This window comes from Pinus tabuliformis, chromosome Q (genome assembly GCF_031772625.1).
Source record: "Pinus tabuliformis cultivar Carrire ecotype Pingquan chromosome Q, CPIR1, whole genome shotgun sequence".
NCBI lineage: Eukaryota > Viridiplantae > Streptophyta > Pinopsida > Pinales > Pinaceae > Pinus > Pinus tabuliformis.
The window spans coordinates 145,465,935-145,490,620 of record NC_142296.1 but is presented as its reverse complement, the minus strand read 5'-3'; the positions used below and the strand labels follow the sequence as shown (position 1 = coordinate 145,490,620).

General features: G+C 38.1%; 1 pseudogene; it reads right to left on the bottom strand.

Moving 5' to 3' along the window:
* Positions 1 to 4,847: 4,847 nt before the first annotated feature.
* LOC149218666 (UDP-glucuronic acid decarboxylase 2 pseudogene) lies at positions 4,848 to 24,686 on the bottom strand (annotated as a pseudogene).

Genomic DNA, 24,686 nt, shown 5'->3' with positions numbered 1-24,686 from the left:
CGTGGTCCTCCATACTATTAGAGCCTAGATTTGCCTCAGGCTGAAAAGGTAAGGTTCTAGGTCCACATCAAACCACGCTCAGCCTCGTAGCTAGCCCTACGAGGACAAGAGAGGGCTCTCTCTGGGTCGATCTTGGAAAAAGACAAGTGATGGGGCTCGATATGAATGAAATAAAAGCTAATTTTAGGCTAGGTATGGAGTCCAAGGGTTTGATTTGAGTTTTTGGGGGTTTTGTGTTGGAAACAGGGAAAGGCAAATTGGGCTCGGGGATGAGGCACAATTTCTGCAGAGTTCTGATTGGGGCAAGGAAGGCAATCATTTTGATGATTTAAAGTGAGTGAATGGATAGATCAGACTGGTGAGGAGCTAACGAGAACAAGAGAGTCTCAATAATTCTCCTTAAATAGATGAAAACATGGAAATTTAAAAAATTCAAAGGCAGAGCATAGCAGTTAATGGATTCTACCATAATCACTCATTTGTTTAAATTCAGAAGAAGAGATAGGAAAATGATACACATAACACTAATGAACTTACAATTACTTAGAGAAGAACACCATCAAAACATAAAGCCACATGGATCCCAAATAGTGCTGCAAAACCCTGGTCTTTCCTTAGCCAAAAATGCAGAGATAGAATGTATGATGATATGCCAAAGCAATCCCTAGTGTCCAACCTTGAAAAGACTTAGAAATCACATATTATAGATAATCCAAACCTATTCCCTTACCTCCAAGGGTCGAGCTCATCATTCTAGGAGTTGTTTGAACCAATTCTAAACAAGGAACTGAAAACTAGGTAGTCAAACAACTTACCCCTATGTGCTAGGAAACTGATTCATTCACTCACATTTCACCTTTTGGTGAATGAATCTTCTAGAACAAGTAAATAAGTACCAAAATTACATCATGTTTATCCAATTACATCAAGATAGATCAAAAATTACATCAAAAAGCAAAACTAGTCAAACTGGCCGAATTTCTGAGCTAGAAGGTGAAAAATTGAGCAAAAATCCTCTATGTGCCGCGCCAAATCCTCTATGCATCGTACCAAATCCTCTATGTGTCGCGCCACTTTGAGGCTGAGTTTGAGGCACTTCCTGAAGTCCAAATTGAGCTCAAGATAGCTCACTGGAAAGCCCTACCTGTCTACTTTCCAACCCAAGTGGAATTTTTCAATTTGGATGTAATTTCACCTCCAAAACTGCAATCTCCTAGGATTGCTTCTTGTGTGTCAAAATAGGGGCAGAGAGGTCATTTTGTGAGTGTTTTTGACCTCCTGGGGACTAAAAACTTGCCCAAACTTCTTGGCCATGCACCAGAAGTCATGATTTTTCATGCTAAATCCAATGATGTAAACATTTCGCAATTTGGAGCTCCCTAGCAAAAGCACGCACCACGTGGTGCGATGCATAGGGAGAAAAACCATGTTTTTTGTACCAAATTTTGTCAAAATGCCAAAAATGCCCCAAATTTCTTGAAATTTGGGCTAGAGCTTCTTCATTAAGTGCTATGCTGGGCTAAAAAGGCTTCGGCCAATATCTGAAGATGATCAAGCTCCCTTTGCCTCTTTTGCTTCCTTATTACCTTCCTCAATTTTGCTTTTGAATTCTTGATTCGTGCCTTACAGACCTTATTTTGTGCCATGTAGTTGAAATCCATGTGTCTCAGCAATACGTGATCCTTATCGGCCTTGTCCAGCAATCTCTCCAAGTGGATGTTGATTCTCTCGAGATTAGACTCTCGATCCTCATTAATCTCTTGCTCCAATGACGTGAGATCAATTCTTCTCCTTTGTGCAGCTTGGCGATTCTCGTGGATGTTTTGTAACTCCATGATTGCTTGCTGATCTTCAAGCTGTTTGTTCCTCTGCTCCAAATACTTCATGGTCCACTTAGCTCTCTCCAAGTCAAGGGATAAGGCTTGGATTTCTGTTTGCTTCTCCTGGATGATCTCCCTAAGCTTGGCACTTTGTGGGCCCGTATCTGTATCATCATCACGAATGAGACTGAAGTTGGTCTCTCTTTCACCTGAAGGCTCACCTGAAAGCCCCTCATTCTGCATTGGCCTCTTTCTTTTTTCCTGTACCTGTGATGCTGATGGAGGAAGCGAGGCCCCTTCCACACCATGTGGAGATAACACTCGCTTTGCTGCTACAAACAAAAGTCTGGTGCCTCTCTGATATGTGATGAATACTGGCACACTAGCGGTCTCATGGCGCTCATACCGATGAGAAGGTCCACCTGTCTCATGCTTGACCTCTGATAATCCCTGTGAAGCTCTGAAGAAGTCATGAGAGATGAAATCATCCCAAATGATGCCCTGTAATCCAAGCTGATGAACCACCAAAATCTTAATAAGAGAAAAATGATAAACACTGTTAAGTTGCTGCTAAGGGGTTTTATGCTGCACAAGTGTGGTCATCCTCTCTATATTCTGGCAAATGAAATACGGAATGTTCATCATCCATACCATGGTGAAATGCATGAGCAACCTGATGTGACAAGCATATAAACGAGAGAACCATCCCTCACAGCTGAAATATTTCATGATCAATTTCATTAGTGGAGCATATTCATCTTTCATATATTGGAATAGGAACACTCTCTTGAGCTGCCTCAAGAAACCGGTTTTAATATATCGCTTATAATGCTGTCGGTCATTCTTCTTCCTCTTGGTCCATGGTTCCCCAATGTTTGGTATGCCGGTTGCTAGTGAGACAGATTCTGGTGTAAGTGTAATGGTGACACCAGCCAAGGTAGCCTGATCAGGGAAAATTTTAAGAACCCCCCCTAAATTTAGAAATATAATAAATGGGTGAATCTCCATGGTATATAGGAAAAATGGAAGGCGATTTTATCAATAATATAATATGTATATATAATTTGTTGGCGAATCTCTCACCAGGCATGGCGAATATTTTACTCAATTATAAAATCTTGTAAGATCTTGGCGAGTCTTTCACTAAATAATAAAACTTTGTAAAGTCCTAGTGAATCTTAGCATAGGCTACATGCTGGTTTAATTCCCCCATTTAAATAGGCTACATTCCAAGTGAATACCATGGGTCAATACCATGTGCCATTTTGGTGAATACCATGGGTCAATACCATGTGCCATTTTGGTGAATACCATGGGTCAATACCATGTGCCATTTTTATTTTTATTAATTCTAATATTAGGGTTAATAATGGCTTTTTGCATGGTATTAATAACAATCTAGTCCATGGTATTTGTCCCATAGTATTTTGGCCATAGGTTTCACCTAAATATAACCCATTTTTTGAGTGTCAGTAAATATAAGGTGACTTATGGAGTAAATATAAAAAAATGTTTTATTTGTTTACCATACCTCTCGTTTATTTATATTTTTATTAATTCACCATACCTCTTACAAATATGGTATTTGGCCCATAGGATTCACTTAAATAAAACCTCTTTCTTGAGCCTTCATAAATAGAACGAGGGTTATGGACTAAATATAAAAAGAGGTTTTATTTATTTACGATACGTCTAGTTTATTTATATTTTTATTTATTTACCATACCTTTTGAGTAAGTATAAAAAGACGTTTTATTTATTTACCATACCTCCGCTTTACTTATATTTTTATTTGTTTACACCCTTACATGTATATAACGTGACTTATGGAGTAAATATAAAAAATGTTTTATTTATTTACCATACCTCTCATTTATTTATATTTTTATTAATTTACCATACCTCTTTTATAAATATGGTATTTGGCCCATAGGATTCACTTAAATAAAACCTATTCTTGAAAATGGGCGACTGGATTCACTTAAATAAAACCTATTCTTGAAAATGGGCGAATGGGAGGTTGTAAGTCCTAATTTCAAGGGCTAAATTTACCTTTTTTACCCTCTCCCTTAAAATAAGGTGGGCTATTTGAGGTGATTTGTAAAAATGTACTATGATACAAAATATTCGCCCACTAAAAATTTAAAACCCCTTAATTTTGCCAAAGGGCAAACATTCGCCCCTAAAATTATCCTTGAGCCTGATCTCCATGTAAATGCAGCACAAATCGATGAGCCAACTCATGATGAAATTCAACATTAGCCACCTTTTGACAAAACAAATAGCACGACTGATGCTGAAAAAAAAACATGGCAAGATGGAAGGCTTGTAATTCAGTGAGGGTGACCGCTTCTTCTTTGATATTCCTACCTCCTCTATGAGGCCTCCGGGGTGCATGTTCCTCCATGGGGGAGTCACTTTGGGTTTCCTTTTCATAATCCGATGAATGTTCAAATGCCATGACTGTTGTTTTTCAAACTACCTTGGAGATGAAGATGCTGGTATATGAAAACTGTTTAGACTGCTCTTTTAGTGATGTGTGCAAACTCTGCCACCAAAGGGGAAAACAAATAAAACAGGGACTGTTAGGAAGGGGAAATAATATCAAGGGATTAGGAAATATTGGGAGAGATTTGTTAGGGAAATATGGGAGAGGGTTTGAGGGATTTATGTGTGGGATAGGGTTTAGGGTTTCACATTTGAAAGTTTTGGGAAAGGGAATTTAGGATAGGGGATCAGTAACTTTAAGGGATGGGGAACAATGGAGTCAAGGAACAAAGGGAATTAAGGACAAAGGAAATAATGGAAAAGAGTAACCTTGGTGGGAAACAAGTTTTGAAACCCTAGGCAGCAGCTTACATGTGAGGGATTCAAAATGATAGGGTTTGAATTTTTGTTTCAATCATTAGCACCCATAAACCACCATCATTCAGCACAAAAATGGATGAAACATCAGGATGTCGACCCTACCTGGCGAATCCACGCAAATAAATGGCATTTGGAAAAATTTCAAATGTTTTCAGGCTTTTAGGTGTATGCGCTGCACCGCATACCCAACGTGCTGTGCCGTGCCCGTTCAGAATTACACTGGACAACTTCTCCCAATGCGCCGTGCCTCCCCAGTGCGCCGTGTCTTCTGGCCAATGCGCCGCCGGCCAAATTTCCTCCAACTTCACCCAAATCACTCATGAAATCAACCAATTTGCTTTGAGTGGCTTTCTTCTTGGTCTTGGCATGCAAATAACATTAATCTTCATGAAAATATCTTTATAAAGACATGGATTTAATTTTTGACTCTCCAAGACCCATCTTTGTAATGTTTTGGCATGGGCAATTTTTCTATTTTAATACAACTTTGTTTTTGAATTTTCTTTTTGATTTTTTTGACTGAGATGATGAAAGTCTTCACAATTTTTTGCAGGGATAACTGACATGGAATTTGGCAAATGAGACGAGGGCTGCGCCTGAAGAATTCAACAACTGAAAACTTTTGAAAATTATTACAAAGGACAAAATGTTGAATTTTCTTTGAAACAGAGTTTTGAAGAACAGTCATAATCCATCAATATGACGATGAAATTCGTGAAACAGAAAACATGTGTAGAACCTCCCTCTGCCCTACTAGAATTTGGACACTTTAACGACTCAATTTGTGAAACCATAGACATATAATTGACATGAATCTTTTCCCATTGAAAGATCAAACATTGACTATCATGGACTTTAATTAACATTGATGAAAAGACCTAAGCCAGCAGGTACAAGACATTAGGGGAATGAATGACAAAGTCCTTCCGTCAGATTATGGCATGCTCCTAAATGGAATGCAGGTGATCGAGCAGGATGGGACACCTAAAAATGAAATGAAAAAAGAGTTTTGATCTCTGACGAAGGACTGATAAGACTGACTCTAACATTGGCTCCAATGGGGATGGTAGCTCCTTGGAGGTGCGAAGAACGGCAGATCTCTGGGAGAGCTAGACAGTGTCTTCGTCCATTGGGATATGGAGTCATTATTTCGACGAACAACACAAGACTTTGACTTGGAGTCATTTTATTGACTGAAACCTGACCCAAAATGACTCGATGATGAAACTGAAATGACTGAAAAACTGAATCAACAAACTGAACTCAAAACTGAAATATTTCTTCAGAATTATAGCCTTCACTTCAGTTCCCAGACTGAAGAAAAGATCACAGCACACACTTGCAATGAAACTGAAATAAAATGGTATTTACAATGACAATGTAATTAGCAGAAATAACTCAGAAAAGGTACCGCTTGAGCAGTCGACCATTGACCGGCCCTCCAAGACAATCTTCCCCATTCATCTCCTTCAAAAGAAAGGAATTCTGACCTTGATATGCTGTGATTTTAAAAGGACCTTTCTAGAGATTTTCAAACTTACGGTGCGTGCCCTTTTCCTCATTCCTTGCATCCCACTTTAACACCACATCATCCAACTGAAAAGTGTCTGCCTTTGCTTTTCTGTCATAAATATTTTTAATTCTCTCCTGCAACTTGAATGTGTTTTGAAAAACATCTTCCCATGTCCGTTGCAAATGGATCATTTGATTTAGTCTTCTCTGCATTGGGTCATCTTCACTACCAGCCTCCTGAAGAAGTTTGACTACCGGAGCTGCAAGAGAGGTAGGGAACACTGTATCAACTCCATAAACTAGCTCAAAGGGGGACATACCAATGGATTTCTTCTGACTCACTCGATCTGCCCAAAGTGCATGGACCAAATTCTTATGCCAACTTTTCTTTTTTATTTCCAGCATCTTCTTAATAATATTAACCAAATATTTGTTGGAAGACTCCGCCAATCTATTGCCTTGTGGATGATAGGCGGCTGAGTGCCCCAAAGTAATGTGATATTTACTTCCAAACTCAACCATCCTTTTTGACTTGAAAGCTATTGCGTTATCAGTCATTAGCTTATTCGGGCAACCAAAACGAGACAAAATATTATTCTCAAGGAATGAAATTATTACCGCATCCATAGCTTGCCTAGTGGGAATTGCTTTGATCCACTTCGTGAAATAATCTATCGCTGTGAGGATCCATCTATGCTGACCTGAAGAAACAGGATCAATTTCACCAATGAAATCCAACCCCCACTGCTGAGAAGGAGCACTCACCTCAATGGTCTTAAGCGACAAAGGCTGTAATTTCTGCTTTCCTTCAAAAATCTGACAATTATGATAGCTCTTAACAATTTTGAACACATCATTAAACAATGTCGGCCAATAGTATCCAGCCCTCAGAATTTTATTTGCCGTTGTTTTCCAAAACAGGTGACTGCCACAATCTCCTTTATGGAAATCCTCCATGACCTGTTTCGCTTCTTATTCCACCAAACAATTTAATAAAATTCCACCGGGATCTTTCCAATAAAGTGTAGAATTCAGAATACAAAACTTAGCAGCCTTTAACTTAAGAATTCTAGCTTTGTTTCTAGCCATACCAGGTAGTGTGGACAAATTATGAAGCACATATATGATATCTGAATACCATGGAGAAAGAACAAAGATTTCAGCTACCTGAATTGATGGACCTTGCTCATTTTCATCGGACATAGTAGCAATCAGATTTATGTCTAGGACATGCAGATTTGATTCAGCCATTAACTTTGCCAATCCCTATCCTTTAACAAGCTTTGTGGGCCTTATCTCCACATCATACTCCAACAAAGCTGCAATCCATTTTCCACGTCTTCCTTCAGGATTTGTTTGGACCAAAACATCTTTGATAGCAATGTTAGGAACATAAGCTAAAATATGGGAATGCAGAATGTGCACGCAGAAATCTTTCAGTGCTTTTACAAGTGCAAGGGCTTGCTTCTCAATAATGTTGTATTTCAAAGCAGCATCTCTTATAGTCCGGCTGAAGAAAGCAATGGGTCTTTCATGATCATCTTTTTTCTGCATTAATACAGTTGCCATAGTATGCTCCGAAGCAAATGAAAACAATATAAAATCCTGAGTATAATCTGGCCTTATTAGAACTGGGGCAGAAGAAAGAGCCAATTTTACTAAATTGAAAGGTTTTACAGCCTCTTCCATCCATGTAACTTAATTGTCCTTCTTAAGCATGTTTGTAATCTCTCTTAGATGTTCAGCAAGATTAGGAACAAAGCGTCGCAGAAAATTCATCTTACCATTAAAATATTGAATCTCCTTCTTATTCTGGGGCAGGTCAATTTTTTGAATCGCTTCCACACATGCTGGATCAATACGAATTCCATCCTTTGAGATAATGTGCCCAAGTAATTTTCCTTCATCCATGGCAAACAAGCTCTTCTTTGGATTCAGCGACACACCATATTTTCTGCACTTTTGAAAGACAATTTTTAAATGATACAAGTGTTCTTCATCTGATTTGGAAAACACAGTCAAATCATCAAGGTACACAACCAAGAAGACATCCTTCTCATTTGCGAAAGCCAAGTCCATTGCCCGCTAAAAAGTGGCACCTGCGTTCTTCAAACCGAAAGGCATTTTAGCGTAATGAAAGGTCCCCAACAGAGTGGTGAACACTGTTTTGTCTCGGTCATCTTCATGGACTAAAATTTGGTTATATCTAGAATAACCATCAAGTAGTGACATGCGAGATGCTCCAGCTACTCGCTGAAGTATGTGATCCATTTTTGGCAGTGGATAATTATCCTTCAATGAAACTTTGTTGAGATTCCAAAAATCAATGCACAAACGGATCTCACCTGTCTTCTTTCGTACGGGCACCAAATTAGATATCCAATTTGAAAACTGGATGGGAAAAATGATTCTTGATTTGTACAACCTGTTTACCTCCTTCTCAATTGAAGACAACAATTTTGGATTAAGCCTTCTTAATTTCTGTCTGAAAGGTTTCTGATTAGGCTTAATAGGAATTGTGTGCTGAATTATATTGGTGTCATATGTTTTCAAATCAGAATAGTCCCAAGCAAACACATCAGCAAAGGATGACAACAAACTGATATACTTGGCCTTTACCTTTTGTGGCAATGTTTTGGACAGCTTGACCATCTTCGGATGTTCAGCTGTTCCAATATTCACCTCTTCGAATCCCTTCTCTGTTGGCTGCAATGTCGGTTTGCGGGCTATGTCATCCTAATCAAAGAGTTCTTCTAAAGCTATCAAGCCTTTAGGAATCACATTATCCTTGAGCTGCAACACTTCCATTTGATTGATCTACACATCATCTTTACCATCATCATATTCTACATCAATTGAGGTATCTTTGAACTTACCTTTGTTTTGCAGAAAATCATCAATCTCCTCATCATCTTGAAAAACTTGCCAATATCTCTGATTGTCTAGGACAGTTGGACAATGTTTCACATGGATTTCAAATTTATTACTTGAATTCATAGGAATCTTCAAATTACTTGCCGCCTTAGCAAGTGCATCAGCAATAATATTTTGAATACGAGGCACACACGTTAAGGTATAATCTGAAAACAACTTCAAGATGTGTAGAACAACATTCCCATATGCCCGCATCTGAGGATGCTTTTCTTGATATTCGCCTTTAACTTGCTTAATCACCAATTCGGAGTTGCCATATACAACAATCCTCTTAGCATTTAGCTTTCTTAGGATTTTTAGGCCAGCGATCAAAGCCTCATACTCAGCTTCATTGTTTGAGCAATCAAAAGCAAGTTTGTAAGAACATACCTGCACATTACTAGGCACTTTGTTTGGAGTAGAAAAAGGACTGCATACCCAAATTCCAATTCCAACACCATCATTTCCCACTACTCCATCAAAATCCATTGTCCACAGACCATCTTCCTCCTCTTCTAAGTGCTGAAACTCTATTTGCTATATTTTTTCTGCTTGCTGTCCATTATCCTTTTCTGATCATTGAATGGTATTGCCTTGTTCTTGACTTTATTTCTTCAAAACTTCTATGAAATTCTCTGCTATTTCTGGAATATCATCTGCTGCAACTAATTGACTATCAATCTCATTGAAACTATCTGAATAAAGAACAAAAGACTCTAAATCTCTATGTACATAATTAATCGGATGATTAATTGGTTTCTCCTTGCTTGTAATCATGTATTTCATTTTCTGCTCCCAATAAAGTTTTCTCATTTGGCCAAACATAGGAATCGTTGCATAGGAGAAATCAAGCTGCATAGTTCCTTTGATATTTTCTCCCCAAGATATGGAAAGAAGCATTCCAAACCTAGGAGGTATATCCGCCACCACCACATCCATCAAAATGTTTTTTGACGGAATCTGATCCAAAATGACCACCAAGTCTTTAATAAGCCCAATACATCTCACCCTGTAGGAATCAAATGAATAAAGATCATGGTATTTCCTAGTGATGTCCAAACCCAACTTTTCCATGATAGCCTTCGACATAAGATTGTGGGAGGCGCCGACATCAAACATAGCATTATGCAACACAAACTCGTGCACTCTAAAACTGATATAAAAAGGAGGCACATCACTGTCTGGAGACTCACCATTCAATGCTGGTCCAAAAATCAGTTCAGGTTGATCATCTTCTACACTCACCATATCAGACATTGGATCAAAATTCAAAATTTTGGGAACCTGACCTCTATAACTGTTGTTCCTCATCAGCTCAGTCAAGGGAATGGATACCTTCAATTTAGAAATTTCATTTTCTAAAGTAAAAGTAGAAGTCTTCTCTACCTCTTTGGCTGGAACCTCTTTCTTCTTAGCTTTATCTTTTGATACAATTGGCTGATTGACTCATTCATTTGCTGGTGGAGATTTTCTAGGAGTAGGATCAGCAACTTTGTTTCCTTTATTTGGTGCAACAGGTGGCTCATTCTTAGATGTTGGACCTTCCTTTCTCTTCTAGATTGGATTGATGGGGACATTTCTGTTTCTTAATGAATACTGACGCTGCTGGGCAGACAAGTCATGCATATACCCTCTCTGATACTCATCCGAATCCTCAAGGTGGGATATCATCAAGAGTAAAGAAGTGTTTTTCTTCCCCTATTACATGGTCTTCATCATCAGATTTAGGACCAACAAAATTATACTGAAGAGGTGTCTTTACTTGCTGCTGTTGTGATGTCGGTTCTTGTGCTTGCTGCTCACGTTGTTTGATCCTGAATTGAGGTTGCTGCTATCCACGGAAATTAGGATTCCGGATCTGCGGTTCAGGCTTATCAAGTGTTAACCTTTCAATCATCTTTTCTACCTTGTGGAGCACCTGATCTGAGGTAGAAGCTTCTTCCTTTATTGAAATTCTCTTCTCGGTTTTCAATCTAGCTCTCTTGTCATTCAAATTTGCCTCAACACTAACGGCGATTTTCTGCATTTCTTCTAAGGTAGCTGGATCTCTCTCTCTTAATTGATAAGCCATGTTTGGATCAAAACCATCCAAGAAATTAAGCAAAGCTGACTTTCTAATTGGTCTTAAATCATCAGGAATTACATTATAAACCACATTGATTCTAGTACAATAGTCTTGCACGGACTCACCAACATTCCGCTTGATCTTGGTATATTCATAAGTGATCTGAAGAGGATCTTTCTTGACTTCCCAGCGATTCAAGAACTATCTTTGAAGCTCTTCTAATGTGGGAATACTTCTAGTTGTCAAACCTCTGAACCATTTTCTCACCTCACCTGCGAATGTCTACATGAATAATCTCATAGTCATGTTTTCTGCATCAATCTCATGAATCTCGAAGAAATTCGTCATCTTGTCTACATGTTGTTGAGCCGTGGTACTTTGAGGAGTGTCGTCAAATAAAGGAATTTTACTCTGATAATCTATAGGCATGTCACCCAAAACTTGAGGCAGCGCGAGAGGTGCAAACCAAGTAGCCATTGCTCTTGGTGGATTTGCAATCAGCCTTGGAGATGTTGGGGGAGAAGGTGTAACTGATGTGTGAGGTGTATGAGGAGGTGTATGCGGAGGTGAAGCAATTTTGGATGTAGAAGGAGTAGATGGAGGTGAATTTACAGCAGACTTTTGATATGTAACAATAGGCTGCACAGGGATTGAGGGAATGAAAGGCGGTTCATTGGGAACCCTTGAGCTAGATGGAGTTGCGGCAACTCCAAGAGTTGCAGATGTAGCTTCTAGGAAATCAATGATATTTGTAGCCTCAATGTCAGTTTGGAGTTGTCTTAGAATGAAATTCTCAATGGAATTATTGGATTTTTCAATTTCTAGAGAAGCAAGAAAGTCCGGATTCAGGACGATAGACTCAAGAGCATTTTCGGATTTGGTTTTAAACAAAGATAACTCAAACTGTGTGTCAAAATCAAGCTCTTCAAGATACTTGAAAATTGTAGGGCAAGAACGGGATTTGAACATGGGAGTCATAGAGCTCTCTTGATGAACAATTCTTGAAATCAGATTGGGATTTTCGCAAAAACACTCACAAAATGACCTCTCTGCCCCTATTTTGACACACAGGAAGGAGTCCTGGGAGATTGCAGTGGAGGGGCAAATGACATCCAAATTGAAACATTCCACTTGGGTTGGAAAGTAGACAGGTAGGGCTTTGCAATGAGCTATCTTGGGCTCACTTTGGACTTCAAGAAGTGCCTCAAACTCAGCCTCAAAGTGGCGCGACGCATAGAGGATTTTGCGTGGCGCATAGACGATTTTTCCTCAATTTTTCACCTTCCAACTCAGAAATTCGACCAGTTTGACTAGTTTTTCTTTTTGATGTAACTTTTGATCTATCTTGATGTAATTGGATAAACATGATGTAATTTTGGCACTTATTTACTTGTTCTAGAAGATTCATTCACCAAAAGGTTAAATGTGAGTGAATGAATTAGTTTCCTAGCATATAGGGGTAAGTTGTTTGACTACCTAGTTTTCAGTTCCTTATTTAGAATTGGTTCAAACAACTCCTAGAATGATGAGCTCGACCCCTAGAGGCAATGGAATAGATTTGGCTTGTCTATATTATGTAATTTCTAAGTCTTTTCAGTGTTGGACACTAGGGATTGCTTTGGCATATCATTGTACATTCTATCTCTGCATTTTTGGCTAAGGAAAGACCAGGGCTTTGTAGCACTGTTTGGGATCCATGTGGCTTTATGTTTTGATGGTGTTCTTCTCTAAGTAATTGTAAGTTCATTAGTGTTATGAGTATCATTTTCCTGTCTCTTCTTCTGAATTTGAACAAATCAGTGATTAAGGTAGAATCCATTAACTGCTATGCTCTGCCTTTAAATTTGTTTAAATTTCCATGTTTTCCTCAGTTTAAGGAGAATTCTTGAGACTCTCTTGCTCTCCTTGGCTTCTCACTAGTTTGATCTATCCATTCACTCACTTTAAAGCATCAAAATGATTGCCTTCCTTGCCCCAATCAGAACTCTGCAGAAACTGTGCCTCATCCCCGAGCCCAATTTTCCTTTCCTTGTTTCCAACAAAAAACCCCCAAAAAATCAAATCAAACCATTGTACTTCATACCTAGCCTAAAATTAGCTTTTATTTCAGTCATCTCGAGCCCCATCGTTGTCTTTTGCCTAGATCGACCTAGAGAGAGCCCTCTTCTGTCCTCATAGGGCTAGCTACAAGGCTGAGCATGGTTTGATGTGGACCTAGAACCTTTCCTTTTCAACCTGAGGCAAATCTAGGCTCTAACATAGTGGCAACCATACTGGGGAAAAGAAAAATGGTTTGCTTGTTGATGTCATTTGTGTTATAAGCTACAGACGGAGCCTGAAGTTATGCTAGGTAGCCTTCGAAACGCTTTTGCTTTGCATTAGCGCAAGTAGATAAACGCTGCTTCAGTCAATCGCCGGTCTAGCTTGTAATCGTGACACTTGACCTGTAAATCGCCCTTGTACATTTGAGAATTCTAAGCTTTTGGATGATAAGTTTAAAATTTGAAAGGCTGAACAAGTTGTTTATGTTCCTTGATTTCTTGAAAATAACACCCTGGCTTCAAAGAGATATACCAGAGCTAATCCAGATCCAAATCCTCCCCCTTTTTACAAAAATCCCAATTTGATTTCAAGAATTGTTCATGAAGAGAGCTCTGTGACTCCCGTGTTCAAATCTCGTTCTTGCCCTACAGTTTTCAAGTATCCTAAAGAGCTTGATTTTGACACATAGTTTGAGTTATCTACACATGTTTTCTATTTCACGAATTTCATCGTCATATTGATGGATTATGACTATTCTTCAAAACTATGTTTTGAAGAAAAGTCAACATTTTGTCCTTTGTAATAATTTTCAAAAGTTTTCAGTTGTTGAATTCTTCAGGTGCAGCCTTGGTCTCCTTTGCCAAATTCCATGTCAGCTATCCCTGCAAAAAATTTCCAAGAATTTCATCATCTCAGTCAAAAAATCAAAAAGCAAATTCAAAAATAGAGTTGTATTAAAATAGAAAAAGTGCCAATGCCAAAAAAATACAAAGATGGGTCTTGGAGAGTCAAAAATTAAGTCCATGTCTTTATAAAGATATTTTCATGAATATTAATGTTATTTGCATGCCAAGACCAAGAAGAAAGCCACTCAAAGCAAATTGGTTGAGTTCATGAGTGATTTGGGTGAAGTTGGAGGAAATTTGGCCGGCGCGGCGCATTGGGCAGAAGGGGCGGTGCACTGGGGAGGCTCGATGCATTGGGAGAAGTTGTCGAGTGTAATTTTGAATGGGCACGACGCACTGGTACGACGCGGCGCGTAGGTTATGCGGTACGACGCATACACCTGAAAGCCCGAAAATGTTTGAATTTTTTCCAAATCGCCATTTATTTGCATGGATTTGCCAGGTAGGGTCGACATCCTGATGTTTCATCCATTTTTGTGCTGAATGATGGTGGTTTATGGGTGCTAATTATTGAAACAAAAATTCAAACCCTATCATTTTGAATCCCTCACATGTAAGCTGCTGCCTAGGATTTCAAAACTTGTTTTCCACCAAGGTTACTCTTTTCCATTATTTCCTTTGTCCTTAATTCCCTTTGTTCCTTGACTCCATTGTTCCCCATCCCCTAAAGTTACTAAACCCCTATCCTAAATTCCCTTTCCCAAAACTTTCAAATGTGAAACCCTAAACCCTATCCCACACATAAATCCCTCAAACCCTTTCCCATATTTCCCTAACAAATCTCTCCCAATATTTCCTAATCCCTTGATATTATTTCCCCTTCCTAACAGTCCCTATTTTATTTGTTTTCCCCTTCGGTGGCAGAGTTTGCACACATCACTAAAAGAGTAGTCTAAACAGTTTTCATATACCAGCATCTTCATCTCCAAGGCAGTTTGAAAAATAGCAGTCATGGCATTTGAACATTCATCAGATTATGAAATGGAAACCCAAAGTGACTCCCCCATGGAGGAACATGCACCCCGGAGGCCTCATAGAGGAGGTAGGCATATCAGAGAAGAACCAATCACCCTCACTGAATAACAGGCTTGCCCTCTTGCCATGTTTTGTTTTCAGCATTAGTCATGCTATGAGCTTTGTCAAAAGGTGGCTAATGTTCAATTTCATCATGAGTTGGCTCGTCTATTTGTGTTGCATTTACATGGAGATCAAGCTACCTTGGTTGGTGCCACCTTTACACTTACACCAGAATCTGTCTCACTAGCAATCTACATACTGAACATTGGGGAACCATGGACCCAGAGGAAGAAGATTGACCGGCAGTATTATGAGCCATATATTAAAACCGGTTTCTTGAGGCAGCTCAAGAGAGTGTTCCCATTCCGATATCTGAAAGATGAATATGATCCACTAATGAAATTGATCATGAAATATTTCAACTGTGAGGGATGGTTCTCTCGTTTATATGCTTATCACATCAGGTTGCTCATGCATTTCACCAGGTTATGGATGATGAACATTCCGTATTTCATTTGCCAGAATATAGAGAGGATGACCACACTTGTGCAGCATAAAACCCCTCAGCAGCAACTTAACAGTGTTAATCATTTTGCTCTTATTAAGATTTTGGTGGTTCATCAACTTGGACTACAGGGCATCACTTGGGATGATTTCATCTCTCCTGACTTCTTCAAAGCTTCACAGTGATTATCAGAGGTCAAGCATGAGATAGGTGGAACTTCTCATCAGTATGAGCACCATGAGACCGCTAGTGTGTCGGTATTCATCACATATCAGAGAGGCACCAGACTTTTGTTTGCAGCAGCAAAGCGAGTGTTATCTCCACACAGTGTGGAAGGGGCCTCACTTCCTCCATCAGCATCACAGGTACAGGACAAAGGCAAGAGGCCAATGCAGGATGAGGGGCTTTGAGGTGAGCCTTCAGGTGAAAGAGAGACCGACTTTATTCTCATTCATGATGATGATAGAGATACGGGCCCACAAAGTGCCAAGCTCAGGGAGATCATCCAGGCGCAACAAAGAGAAATCCAAGCCTTATCCCTTGAATTGGAGAGGGCTAAGTGGACCATGAAGTATTTGGAGCAGAGGAACAAACAACTTGAAGATCAGCAAGAAATCATGAAGTTACAAAACATCTGCGAGAATCGCCAAGCTGCACAAAGGAGAAGAATTGAGCTCACGTCATTGGAGCAAGAGATTAATGAGGATCGGGAGTCTAATCTCGAGAGAATCAACATCCACTTGGAGAGACTGCTAGACAAGGCTGATAAGGATCACAAATTGCTGAGGCACATGGCTTTCCACTACATGGCACGGAACAAGGTCTGCAAGGCACGAATCAGGAATTTAAAAGCAAAATTGAGGAAGGCAATAAGGAAGCAAAAGAGGCAAAGGGAGCTTGATCATCTTCAGATATTGGTTGAAGCCTCTTTAGCCCAGCATAACACTTAATGAAGAAGTGCCATCCCAAATTTCAAGAAATTTGGGGCATTTTTTGCATTTTGGCAAATTTTGGTACAAAAAACAGGGTTTTTCTCCCTATGCGCCGCGCCACGTGGCGCGCGCTTTTGCTAGGGAGCTCCAAATTGCAAAAAGTTTACATCATTGGATTTGGCATGAAAAATCATGATTGCTGGTGCATGGCCAAGAAGTTTGGGCAAGTTTTGAGTCCTTAGGAGGTCAAAAACACTCACAAAATGACCTCTCTGCCACTATTTTGTCATATTGAAGAACAGTCATAATCCATCAATATGACGATGAAATTCGTGAAATAGAAAACATGTGTAGAACCTCCCTCTGGCCTGCTAGCATTTGGACACTTTAACGACTCAATTTGTGAAACCCTAGACCTATAATTGACATGACTCTTTGCCCATTGAAAGATCAAACATTGACTGTCATGGACTTTAATAAACATTGATGAAAAGACCTAAGCCAGCAGGTACAAGACATGAGGGGAATGAATTAAAAAGCCCTTCCGTCAGCTTATGGCATGCTCCTAAATGGAATGCAAGTGATTGAGCAGGATGGGACACCTAAAAATGAAATGCAGAAAGAGTTTTGATCTCTGACGGAGGACTGACAAGACCGACTCTAACACGTACCACCTTCACTTGGGATCATCTCATGGTCCCTAAAAAGTTCCATAGTGATTGGTAGGTCCTCCTTTTGTTCATTATTTTCCTGTATTATTTCCATGCTATCCTCTTTCTCCTTCTCTACCTGATTGTCCTCCGATTCCTTGTTCATTCCATTCTTTCCCCCTTCTTCTTCTAAAATCTCAGAACTATTATGGCTTGGTAGCTTGTTCTCGCTAGGTTTCTTTTGGTACTTTTTCCCCCTCTTTTCCCTCTGCCTCCCACTTTGGTGAAACCTTCATGGTCTTTTCCTGTGTTGGTTTTCAAGTTGTCCTCCCTTTTGTTGAGTGGGAAATCTCTGAAGAGGTGCCCATGTTCATGACATTTACAGCATTTGAATGGAATGTGTTCATAGTCGACCACCTATACCCATTCCTCATCATATACTTCTAGGATTACTTCATCAGGGAGTGCTCCCGATAAGTCCATTTCTACACATATGCAGGCGAAGGAGGTATATTTACCTTGCAGGGTTGCCTCTGATATCTTTATAAAATGACCTAATTTATTGCCTATAGATTTTAAGGATTCAGGTAGCCAATAATCTAAAGGTAAGGAGTATAATATAATCCATACCGGGACCCATGTGAATGTTTCTCGCTCCGGTACAAATTTCATCACCCAAGGTCACATGTAAAGGCCTGCGGCAGCATAGAAGTAGGGTCCTCCTTCGAATACTCTGTCTTTGTCCTCTAGGTTAGTGAAAACTACTGTGAAAAAACCCTTGGACCCAAGATTTAGATTTATTTCTCCCTTCGGTTTCCAGTTGTTTCTTATCCATGTGTAAAATGCTTTCTTCGTGGGCCATATACCCATAAAATTACACATGATTGCATAAGTCGCCATGTGATCTTTGTGCACCTGTAGTGTAGGACCATTTAAGACCACCTAGGGTTCAATGTTTGTCTTGGGCTTGCAGTGTCCTGTCGTAGATGTGTTCTCAGTTCTCTAACAGTTGTCTCCTGATTTAGTTTCCTTCCTAACTTCCTCGTGGATCCCTTCCTTTTCAAGGGATTTGCTACTTTTCGGCTTTTGAGTGCTAGTTGTCCTTGTCTCTGCCTCCGTTGGTTTCCAAAAATTGTTTAGAATTTCCTCCTTGCTTCTGTTTGAAACCACATTACTGTAGGAGGGAGTCGAGCTCCCCCCTCCATGCTCCTCCATAGTTACCAGCTCGCTCCCATCGTTCCCTGTTCAAAACCCTAGTCCCCTCTCCAACTGATGTCCCCGTATAGATCAGATTTTCATCAAAGAGTTAGGTTACCCTTCACTCATCACTTGGCTTCCCTTTGTGACCATAGCATTTAATTTTAATCCTAGGGTTTACAATATTAATCCCTTATGTTTATGAGTTTTAGGGTTTATATTCCTAGGGTTTAATATTATTCCCTTCAATTTAAAATTATTCCCTTAGGTTTATAATATTAATCCCTTGGTTTTAAAATTATTCCCCTCGATTTATAGTCCTTTAATTTTATAATAGTAATCCCTTCGGTTTATAAATTCCTAGGGTTTAATATTATGCCTACATTTTACAATATTAATCTCTTGGGTTTCTTAGTTTTAGGAAATGGTCAAACGTTGCATATTGACAAATCTTGTCAATATTAAAATCAACCATGGTCAACCATGGTCCAAGGTCACATTATGAAAAAGATTCTTTCAATATGAAAATCAATCATGGTCAACCATGGTCCAACATCGCATTGTGACAAATATTGTATCAATATGAAAATCAACCATGGTCAACGATGTTCTTTTTAGGGTTTATAATATTTATCTTAAGGTTTATATACATTTGGTTTACAATATTAATCCTTCAGATTTTCAGTATTAATAAAATTTTTATTAATTCCTTGTGTTTATAATATAAATCCCTTAGGTGTATTAATCTAAGGGTTCATATTCCTAGGATAGAATATTATGATAGGGTTTATATATTAATCCTAAGGTTTAATATAAATCCCTTGGGTTTATAATCCATTGCGTTTATAATATAAATTCTTAGGGTTTATAATATTAATCATAGGGTTTATATTCCTAAGTATTAATATTACGCTTAGGGTTTACAATATTAATCCATTAGATTTATGAGTTTTAGGGTTTATATTCCTGGGGTTTAACATTATTCTCTTGGGTTTAAAATTATTCCTCTCGGTTTATAATCCATTGAGATTATATTATTAATCCCTTAGGTTTATAAATTCCTAGGGTTTACAATATTAATCCCTTGGGTTTATTAGTTTTAGGGTTTATATTCCTAGGGTTTAATATTATTCCCTTGGTTTTAAAATTATTCCCTTAGGTTTATAATATTAATCCCTTGGGTTTAAAATTATTCTCCTTAGCTTATAATTCATTGAGTTTATAATATTAATCCCTTAGGTTTATAGATTCCTTGAATTTATAGTACTAATCTCTTAGGTTTATAATATTAATCATAAGGTTTATAACATTAATCTTAGGGTTTATATTCCTAGGATTTAATATTAATCGTAAGCTCTAATGTTATTCCCTTGGGTTTATAATCCCTTGGGTTTTTAATATTAATCCAATGGGTTTATTAATATCTTAGGTTTATAATATTGATCATAGGGTTTCTAATATTAATCATAGGGTTTATATTCTAAGGTTTAATATTAAGCCTATGGTTTATAATATTAATCTTAGGGTTTAATATTAATCCCTTTAGTTAATAATCCCTTGGGTTTATAATATTAATCCCTTTGGTTTATTAATCTTAGTGTTTATGTTCCTAGGATTTAATATTAAACCTAATGTTTAATGTTATGTCAACCATGGTCCAACATCACATTGTGTCAAATATTGTCAATACTAAAACCATCCATGGTCAATCATGGTCAACCATGGTCCGATGTCACATTGTGACAATGATTCTTCCAATATGAAAAGAAATCATGGTCAACCATGGTCTAACATTGCATTGTGACAAATATTATCTCAATATGAAAATAAATCATGGTCAACCATGTTTGTTTTAGGGTTTATAATATTTACCTTAAGGTTTATATACCTTGGGTTTACAATATTAATCCTTTGGGTTTTTCAGTTTATATGATCAATCCCTTGTTTTTATTAGTGCCTTAGGTTTATAATATCAATCCCTTGGGTTTATTAATCTAAGGGTTCATATTCTTATGGTATAATATTATGATAGGGTTTATATATTAATCCTAAGGTTTAAGATAATTCCCTTGGGTTTATAATCCATTGGGTTTATAATATAAATTCTTTGGGTTAATAATATTTATCCCATGGGTTTTTAATATTAATTCCTTGTGTTTGTAATATCAATCCCTTAGGTTTATTAATGTAAGGGTTCGTAATCCTAGGGTAGAATATTATGATATGGTTTATATATTAATCCTAAGGTTTAATATAAATACCTTGGGTTTATAATCCATTGGATTTATAATATAAATTCCTAGGGTTTATAATATTAATCATAGGGTTTATATTCCTAGGTTTTAATATTACGCATAGGGTTTACAATATTAATCTACTCGGTTTATGAGTTTTATGGTCTATATTCCTAGGGTTTAATATTATTCCCTTCGGTTTAAAATTATTCCCCTCAATTTATAATCCATTGAGTTTATAATATTAATGCCTTAGATTTATAAATTCACGAGGTTTACATTCCTAGGGTTTAATATTAATCCTAGGGTTTAAAATATTAAGCCCTTGGGTTTATTAGTTTTAGGGTTTATATTCCTAGGGTTTAATATTATTCCCTTGGGTTTAAAATTATTCCCTTAGGTTTACAATTTTAAACCCTTGGGTTTAAAATTATCCCCTTAGGTTTATAATATTAATCCCTTGGATTTAAATTTATTCTCCTCTTACTATAATCAATTGCATCTATAGTACTAATCCCTTAGGTTTATAAATTCCTTAGATTTATAGAATTAATATCTCGGGTTTATAATATTAATCCTAAAGTTTATAATATTAATCTTAAGGTTTATATTCCTAGGTTTTAATATTAATTGTATGCTCTAATGTTATTCCCTTGGGTTTATAATCCCTTTTATTAATAGCTTAGGTTTATAATATTGATCCTATGGTTTCTAATATAAGTCATAGGGTTTATATTCTAAGGATTTAGTTTTAAGCCTATAGTATATAACATTACTATTAGGGTTTAATATTAATCCATTTAGTTTAGAATCCCTTGGGTTTATAATATTAATCCCTTCAGTTTATTAATCTTATTGGTTATGTTCCTAGGATTTAATATTAAACCTAAGATTTAATGTTATATCAACCATGGTCCAACATCACATTGTGACAAAGAGTGCCAATATTAAGACCAACCATGGTCAATCAGATAAAAATTAGACTTGAATTAAAAAGAAGGAGTTACAGCTCATAGGTGAGTACTGCACCTGGAGACCGCACTCAACAAAGAGAACTCTCTCTGTACGCTCTACTTCCATCAAATGAGCAATTACATCATTAAGTACATTACTATAGATCAGGAAGTTGCAACCAAACTCCTAAACTCTAGGAAGAAATCCTAAACTAAGGAGATACGTTACAACTTGTGTAACCATTTCTCCATTAATACAAAATAATATTAATTATTTTCAACTCCCCTCCTTAATGGAGAAAGGATTATCCTGAACTCCTAGCATCCCTCTAAACAATTCAAACTTTACATGCCCAAGAGGCTTAGTAAAAATATCAGCCATGTTATCACAAGTTTTACAATATTCAACACATATCTCTTTTGACTGTTGTTTCTCTCGAACAAAATGAACCTGAGTATCGATATGCTTAGTATTTTTATGAAAGACTGGATTGTATGCAAGCTTGATGGTACTCTGGTTGTCGGTTTTGATAATAGTTGATTCTTTCTGCTCTGCTCCTACATCGTTGAGAAGTCTTCTCAAACAGATAGCTTCACATGTGGCTGCACACAATGCTTGGTACTCAGCTTCACATGAAGATAGAGCTACAGTGTGTTGCTTTTTGCTGCTCCATGCTATGACCCCGAATCCAATGCTGAATGCGTAACCTGTGATAGATCTTTGATCATCCAAGTTACCTGCCCAATCGGAATCTGAAAAACCTGCTAGAATAACATCAACAGTGTCAGTGTACAAAATTCCATAATTACTAGTACCACTAAGATACCTCAACACACTTTTTGCTGCGACGCAATGACTTTTGAGTGGTTTTGACATGAACTGGCTCAACACACTAACAGAATATGCCAAATCTGGTCTAGTTGTAGTCAGATATATCAAACTGCCAACTAGCTGTCTGTACATGGTTGCATCCACCTCTTAAGTACCGTCGTCACTGCTCAACTTTAAGTTCTGCTGTAATGGTGTTGCTGCTGATCTACACTGCTCTATTCTGACCCTTTCCAGCAAGCTTCTGGCATACTTCCCTTGAGTAAGAAAGGTTTGTCCAGAGTCTTTCCATCTCATGCACTTGTGACATCTGATTTCTTTGATCAGATTGTTAGCATTCCCTATTATGATCATATCATCTACATACAAAGAAATCAAAATAATTTGCCTCTGTTTATTAAACTTGGTATACAAATTTGGATCATTCAAGCTCCTATGGAAGCCATGCTGTACAAAAAATGAGTCAATTTTCCGATACCACGACCTGGGTGCCTGTTTTAAACCATAAAGTACCTTTTTCAATTTACACACAAGATGTTCCTACCCGTTTTTCACAAAACCTTCAGGCTGTACTAAATACATTTCTTCCTTCAAGTCACCATTCAGAAATGCAGACTTAACATCTAGCTGGTGTAGCTGCCATTTTTGTTTTTTTGCCAAGGAAATTAGCATTCTAATGGTGTTTAATTTGGCTACAGGAGCAAAGGTGTCATCGAAATCTATTCCCCCTTTCTGTGAGTAACCCTTTGCTACCAGTCTAGCTTTAAGTTTCTCTATACTCCCATCTGCATTTATTTTTGGTTTATACAGCCTTTTGCATCCTATGGGGGTTTTACCTTCAGACAATTCAACCAAATCTCAAGTATGGTATCTGTTTATTGATTCTATTTCCTCATACATTGTAGCCCTCAATGCATCTGATTTACTTGCTTCCTCATAATTTGTAGGTTCTACAATTTTTAGAAACTTTGACATTAATTCATAGCCTTTCAATTTAGAAGGTAATCGAGTATTCCTACTTGATATCCTTCGTAGGGGACTTACCTCAAATCTGTCTATTTCAGCCTTTTCTGGGCTTGCATTATTGATTACATTTCCTGTTAATATTCTTCTTGTTTCTGCTCCTGCTCTTCATCTTCCTCACTATTTTCTTCCATTAGCAATGGAATGTGCCAATCACTATTAGAGTCATCCTTTCCTTCTTCAACCTGTCCTAGTTCTAACATTGTAAATTCCCCAGGATTCCCAAGATTGAAAGGACCAACATGTTCGCCCTCCATAAGTCGCATAAGGCCTTCAACCAGATCAGAAACGAACTGGAAGCTCCGTGTTTGTTCCCCATCTCCATAGACTGTCAAAGGCTCCTTGCACAAAGCCTAATCAACAAAATTACTTGCAACCCAACCATCATCACGACACATTCGCGGATCGTATGTATTGAAAATTCGAGCAATCCGAACCTCAACATTTGCTCTCATAGTCAGAGTTTCGGCTGTTCTCTTACCCTCATCATAGCAACTATGGACTCCGATGGGATTAACATTGCTCCAATAAGCTTCAGTTTGAGGATGTTCAAGAGGATCTCCATAAACCTCACTAGTACTTGTAAGCAAAAAACGTGCCCCAACATGCTTGGCAAGTCTAGATATGTTCAAGATTCCAACATCATTGGTTTTGATAGTCCTCACAGGATTGTGTTTGTAATGCACAGGGGAAGCGGGGCAAGCTAAATGGTAGATCTAATCAAACTCCAACAATAAGGGTTCCACAACATCATGCCTTATCCGTTCAAACCTCGGATTGCCAAAATGATGCAAAACATTCTCCTTCCTTCCTGTGTAGAAATTTTCGACAACAATAATGCTATCACCTCTTGCCATGAGCCTGTCAAGTAGATGACTGCCAACAAAGCCAGCTCCACCCATCACGACAACTCACAGGGACTTTCTCTTCAAACCTAGGGGCACTTTAGCCCCCGAATTCACCATCGAACTTGAATGATACTGAGCAAACCGAGAAATAGGAGTCTGATAAACAACCCGATGAGTTTTTTCGTGCACAAACCATCCATTTTCATTAACATTAGAAGCCAAAAATCCAGGCTGAAGGATAAAGAAAGTCGATGCGATGGCGATTCCTATCAAAATAAACACCAGCCACTGCTCCCTGAGCAAATAATCTACTGGCCTGATAATAGACCACGTCTTTTCTGGCTTAAGAGAGTACTCATCACTGTTATTCAT